The following is a 7,012-nucleotide window of genomic DNA, read 5'->3' as shown; positions in this document are numbered from 1 at the left end:
AGAGCACTCCCACTGCTAGAGGCCTCAGCTCCTGAGACTTTGCGGCGAGATTCTTCATCCAGAAATTGCTCCAACCACTGTGTCGAGCTTCATCTTGTCATTGCCATTAGCGTTGCTCACCGCCATTACCATATTTTCCCATGAATCTGGTAGACAAGAAAGTAGCAGAAGAGCTTGGATCTCGTTGTCGAACTTTAGATCTACTGCAGCAAGCTGTTGCACCACAGCCTGAAATTCGTTCAAGAAGTCCGCCACGCGAGCTCCTTGCTGCATCTTGAGATTGAATAGCTTCTTCATCAGGTACACCTTATTTGAAGCAGACGGCTTCTCATACAGCGCCTCCAAGGCCTCCATCAACTCCTTGGTGGTGGTCGCATGCGAGACGTTGTAAGTCACATGCTGGTGAAGGTTGAGCCTGATGGTGGCAAGTGTTTTACGATCGAGCACCTTCCACTTATCGTCGTCTCATCCAAGTCTTCGTGGCAAGATTGGCCCTCTGACATCAAGTATGTTCCAGCCTCAAGTATCACCTGAGCAAACAATACTCCAATAGCACCCAATAGAAGTGTGTTCCACCACTGGTAGAAAATATCTTCATTGTAATCCACACCGCTCCTTTGTGCAAACCAATTTAGCACTGTCTCGTCTTGTATTGTTCCACCGAGCTCTGAAGGAGTCTTCCTCTTTCTTATACACTCACTTACACAATAGCTTAATTCGTCCTACGGGCCAATGGGACCAGCCTGCCCATGTTTGGTTCATTTCCGAAGTATTTTCCATCTCTTCTCTCATGCGTAGAAACCAACTCTCACATATTCTCTATCCCGAATAGCTTCCCTTGAAGGAGACCGTGCTCATCATTCCTCCACGAGAGTGCGTACAAATCAACCAAATTAACATGAATCTTGATAGGCCCTGTCTAAATAATCACAATAGATAGCCGATCCCTATCAGCCCTGATATGGAAGTTTACAATCAGTATCAACTTTCTAATCTACGCGCATTCCGTTTCTTACTCTGCAACCGCCTTAACACAGCAGCCTCTATCCCTGAGGAATGATGATCTTGTGGCTGCCAACAACAGCATGACTCAATATTATATTAGCAACTATTTAGAGATGCTTGATTTTATGAACAGTGTATGATTCATGAAATAAAATGTATGGACTTCGTTGGTGATTGTGCTTGGTATGAGAGCTGTGGGCAAATATTTCATCTTCAAAACACTATTTAGATGTTGGATCCCGTCAAGACTCTCACAACGAAGCTACCATCAAATAGCTTTCGGGTGTCGGACAATCGAAAGGGCGCAATAGTGATTTTTTTCACACAGATCTTAGAAGAAGTTTACAATCTCAGTCGACGTTCTTACGACAGCTGATGAAAACCGCTATTCAGGGTGCCTTCACATCGATGGTGGAGTTTACCAATCTACGAAATTCTCTCATATCCATAAAATAACAGGCAAGATTCAATAATCAATGGCTTTATGGCAATGTCATAAATCGAGGGAGGGTTATCAATCAACAACCTCTACTCAAAACGCAGAGGTCACTTCTGCGAAACTGCCACACAACTTTGTGCGTTCTCCAGCAAATATCTAACTCTGCATCGCCATTGAGTTAAAGCCACTAAAACGCACACCTAACGTGCGTTCTTCTACAGCTCAAACTCTGTGTCCTAAACTACTGCGAGTTAGGAGTTGAACTTCAACGCACCAGCGATTTTGCGTTCCAATTCCATAACGCATGCGGCCTGTGCATTTTCAATCTCTAACATTAGCATTTTAACTCTGCCGTCTCAAGCTGGACGCAGAGTTATAAGTCCCAGAACGCCAAACTGATGGTCGTGTTTTGACTTGCTTCAAAGCGCAAGGCGAACGGACCTCCAAAAAAAACCGCTTTATCCCATTGTTCTGAGGGATCCTTCGCCTTCCACTTTTTATGGATGCTGGACTTTAGGGGTTGGCTTACACCCCTAATCTCCCTATGAAAATAACCGACTTATCTCACTGAGTAAGGGTTGCATCGTTTCTAGTCTAGAAAAACCGCATAGGGTTGAGGTGAGTGGACTTGTTCATATCATCGTATAACTTGTATTGTTCGCACATTCAAACATCAAGCAAATAAAATCAATGAATCAAAGGTAGGCGACACCGATCTCACTTTGATAATTACTCAACAAACCACCCCAGTGGCGGACAAGCCGCATTCCACTAGGATACGAGCCTTGAAGATATACTCAAACAAACCATATCCAATCACATGAACAAAGACTTTTCCCATCCCAACTCTTCTTGCTTTCTAATGTAACACACACTTGGTCTCGGTAGGTGACACAGGCCCACTATGGTCATGTTTACTGCTAAATGGGTTCTTCAATCTTCTAGACAAGGCAATAGTAATGTAACAATTCATGTGCAATAATATCATGACATATCATGTAATAATGATTTGTTTAGTTATATAGGTAGTATTATTGAAAATAGATAATCATTATTAATGCATTAGAATGATGAAGAAGAAATCCTTCAGTTAAGAATCTTTGACGATAGAAGATCGATGCAGATAAGAAACAACTACTTAACTGTCGATATAAAGGGGAGTATTCACGTTAACGAGGAAGCGATCCAACCGAAAGGAATATAGAAGTATTATTATCATAGTAAATGATGACTAGATAAGGTATTCCTTACGACGTCAGACGGGGAGGAATCTCAAGATCTAGTTCGCATTGTAGATAGCGTCTGGCACAGATATACGCATGAAGCTTACGGGGAATTCAATTTTCGAATGAGAATTGGGATAGATGATTGTAGAGAGGTTCTAAACAAATCATCTTAGGTGTAGAGGCGGCTCAAATCTATGGATTGTCAATATTAATCAGGGGACGATTAATCTTCCCTCCGCATATTTTTAGTGAGAACTGGTTCGATAATTGCTATAAGAATAATAGTTCGGTTACCATCTCCAGCAATTTGGACCTCCTCCCTTGGAAATCAAGGTGTATAGGCCGACACAGAATTTATGATTAAGCCAAATACATAGGCCACAAATGGTGATCCCAGGCGCAATGATACACAGACATGTAAAAGTCAACCAGTTACAGATACAAGGCACACGTAATATACAAGGCTGACGATTAATCTATCAAGACGCCAAATAATAATCATTTGCCGGCAACGAGTGGCAGCACAAGTCTGTATGCATTCTAGCTAATAACATACAAGTACAGGTATACGAAAGTATAATGTGATATCAATCAATGACACGAATCAATTGCTGAGTAAATTCATATGACAGAAATATAATTAGAGTATCAACATGCGAATGCAGGCAAGACTATACAAGCTAGCTATGCTCGGGCGTGTTGCATGTTATAGTATAATAAATTTCCTTTTTAAATATCTATTATTATATTTACTTCAAAAATAAACCATTTATTTAAACTATCTTTAAAAATAATTAGCTTATTAATTCAAAAAATAATCCTTTACAAAATCATTTCGTTACAGTTATTCCTAATCTTTTAAATTAAATCTATTTATTTTAAAAGCTCAATTTTACAAAATAGTTTTCTTTAAATATTTCTCATTACACATTAATTCTAAAATATTCTTTAAATGTCTCTATTCTTTATATTATTTCTCCTTAACAAATTTAATTTCTTTAAAAATTTCTCATAGTTAATATTCCTAAAGGTATTTTCTTAAATCTTTTCTTTTTTCAAACAACACCTCATATTTATTGTATACATCAAGCATCACACGCAGATATTTCATCAACGTTACAACATAATCACATACAGTCTAAACATGCTTATATAATTAATTCGCAGATCTTAAAATGAATTGACAAGTCCAGCGGATAGGATCTGTTCCTGCGGAGACTGTGGTCCTTTGGTCCTTGATGACGACGATGCGATGCCCACTACGGATGCGTGCAAGCGGGTTCTGGAAACTGTGTGGGTTTGTCTGTCGGATTTGAGTTCGTCGGCGGTCGCAGTGAGCTGGAGGAGCTGAGACATGGGGTGCATTCTGGGAAAGAGGCTTGGAGAGAGGAGCGTCGGAGCTTGGCGGGCTGTAGGGGAAGAGGAGGGAAGCTGCGAGATTAGTCGTCCAGGAGCTCAGAGGTTGGCGGCGTAACTATGTGTAGGGATGCGGGAGCTCGGAATGAAGAGTTTGAGGCGGCGGTGGTTTGCTGGCTAGAGCTCGAGCTTGTAGGGAGTGAAGGGGGAGGTCATGCCTGAGCGCTCGCGCACGTCGACAAAGGGGTGGAGTGGGCGGCTGTTTTTGGAGGAGGGTCAACGGCGGTCAGTCTGGGCGGAGCTGTGCGGGGCTTGCGGGGCGTCGGTCGGAGGGCCGAACGGTAGCCTCTGAAGGAGGAGCAGGTGGGTGGTGGCGCTGGTTGTGTGGCTGCAGGTGGACGGAGGAGGCTGGATCTGGGGAGGTCAACGGCGGTGCAGGCAGGAGAGGCTTGGCGGATCTCGTCGGCGGTCGCGGGGAGAAGGCGGGAGCCTCCGAGGGAAGGGATGATAGGCCGGCTGTATGTATAGTAGAGGTTAGTTGAGGCTTGGTTTTTGTGACGAAAGAGAGGGGCTTGAGGTGAAGATGAGAACAGGAAAGAGAGGAGACGACTGAGAGAGAGAAGAGAGAGAGAGAGAGAGAGAGAGATGAGTGATGAGTGTCAGAGAGATGGAGAGGATTCGGAGTCGTAGCTGGGTGTGAGATAATTAAATAGGGGAGGAGGGCCATCTCAGGGGGGAACACGAGGTGATGGGAGTGCGGGATTTTGGTAGTGAATTGCGTTGGAGTGATTTAGGAAGAGGTCCGTAAATGTACTAATGAACTTGGTTGAGAGAGAGGCATGATACAGAGAGATGAAGAGAGAGAGATACAGAGTTGATATAAACGGTAAGCGGGAAACGCAGGGAAACATACCCCTATATACAAAATTATACAAAAAATTATTTCAGATAATATTAAAAATTTTCATGGTTTCAAAAATATAATACAATATGATAATTAACTTTTATAATAAAAAGTTTTACCGAAACAGCTAAATTTATAGATTAATTCAAATCATTAAATATTTATAATACCGCTATTTTTTTAAATCGTCAGACAGAATTGGAAATACTAAATACTCTTTTTAGAAAAATAATATGTTTATTGATTTTAATTGACAGAAAATTATTCAAATCAAAATCGAAAATCACGCGTCTTACATAGCTGCATAGCCCTGTCACTAAAGCCTACCTTGTAGCGTCTCCGTCCATCGGCTTCATCCTTGACCCGATAAATCCACCGATTGTGAAGAGCCTTTCGTCCTCTTGGAAGTTTTACGAGCTCCCAAGTCCCATTCTTCATCAAGGACTTTATTTCTTCCTCCATGGCAGACTCCCACTAGCCGCGAGCTTTGCCGGTCTGTTATACCTCCTCATAGCTCTCTGGCTCACCACTGTTAGTTAGGAGAAGATAATTCATGGTGGAAAGGTACCTCTCTGGCACCCTTACATTTCTTGGAGCTTTGCGAATTGCGATCGGCAACTCTGCTGGATCATGCTACTGTGCATCCCGCACGTTCTCTTGGTCTCCGTCTTCTATGCTGATTGGTATCTCACTGTCGTCCTCACTGTCAACAATATCTGAAAAAAGAGAGGGAGATAGCTGACTCCCACTTACCTCTTTGGTCTTATACACCGCATTCTCATGGAACACGACGTCACGACTACGCACTACCTTGCACGCATCGTGATCCCAGAAATAGTACCCATACTCATCTCCTCCATAGCCGATGAAAGAGAGCTTCTTTGACTTTGGATCAAGTTTTGACCGGTCTGCAGGATTGGTCATGATATAGGCGTCACAACCAAATACTCGTAAGTGTTCTAGCTTCAGCTTTTTTCCGGTCCAAGCCTCTTCAGGTATCCCATAACTAAGAGCCGCGAATGGCCCGCGGTTGATCAAGTATGCAGCAGTATTGACAGCTTCAGTCCAAAAGCTCTTGGGCAATCCGGAATGGATCCTCATGCTTCTGGCGCGCTCCAAGATAGTACGATTCATGTGCTCCGCCACTCCGTTGTGCTGAGGTGTGCCTGGGACGGTCTTCAGTCTCCGAATCCTACGGGATGAGCAGAATTATCGAACTCCTGGCTGTAATACTCGCCTCCATTATCGGATTTTAGGCACTTTAGCTTATTGCCTATTTCATTCTCCACACAGACAATCCACTTATTGAAGATGATGAAAACATCTGACTTGTGCTTCAAGAAGAACACCCACAGCTTTCTAGTAGCATCATCAATAAAAGTGACAAAATAAAGAGAGTTACCAACAGATGCGACTTGCGCAGGTCCCCACACGTCGGTGTACACCAACTCCAATTTCTGCAGTTTTGGAGCCGGTCTGGTCTTGTTGAAGCTCACATTCTTTTGTTTGCCTAGCATGCAGTCCTCACAGAAAGTCAGATCGATCTTGTTCAGACCCGGAAGCCTCTCTCCCGTGGCCATAATCTGCATCCCCTTCTCGCTCATGTGGCCAAGTCGTCGATGCCAAGTCATGCAGTTGACGGATGATGATGATGATGCTTGTCCTGCGGTAAGCAAGTGGTCGATCTTCCCGTTGGCGATGTAGAGAGACCCCTCACGTTTATCGTATGCCACCACCAGGGTATCCTTGGACACCTTCCAGCTTCTCTGCTCGAAGGATACTCTGTAACCGGAGTCAGTCAGTTGCCCGACTGATATAAGATTTTGCTTGAGATCCGGTACATGCCGAACATCATTCAGTGTCAAGGTGGTCCCGTCCTCCATATTGAGGGTACAATTTCGCTTCCCGGAAACCTTACAAGGTTGATCGTCCCCAAGATAGACTGTCCCCAAGTCCTTCTTCACGAACGATAAAAGCAACTTTTGTTGTGAGGTTGTATGGAAAGATGCGCCAGAGTCGATGACCCACGCATCGTTTTTGTCTTCTAAAGATAGGAGAAGTGCATCCGAATCCGTCTCGTGT

The sequence above is a fragment of the Asparagus officinalis genome, chromosome 8, assembly GCF_001876935.1.
Source record: "Asparagus officinalis chromosome 8, Aspof.V1, whole genome shotgun sequence".
Classification (NCBI taxonomy): Eukaryota; Viridiplantae; Streptophyta; class Magnoliopsida; order Asparagales; family Asparagaceae; genus Asparagus; species Asparagus officinalis.
Note: the sequence above shows the minus strand (reverse complement) of the source record.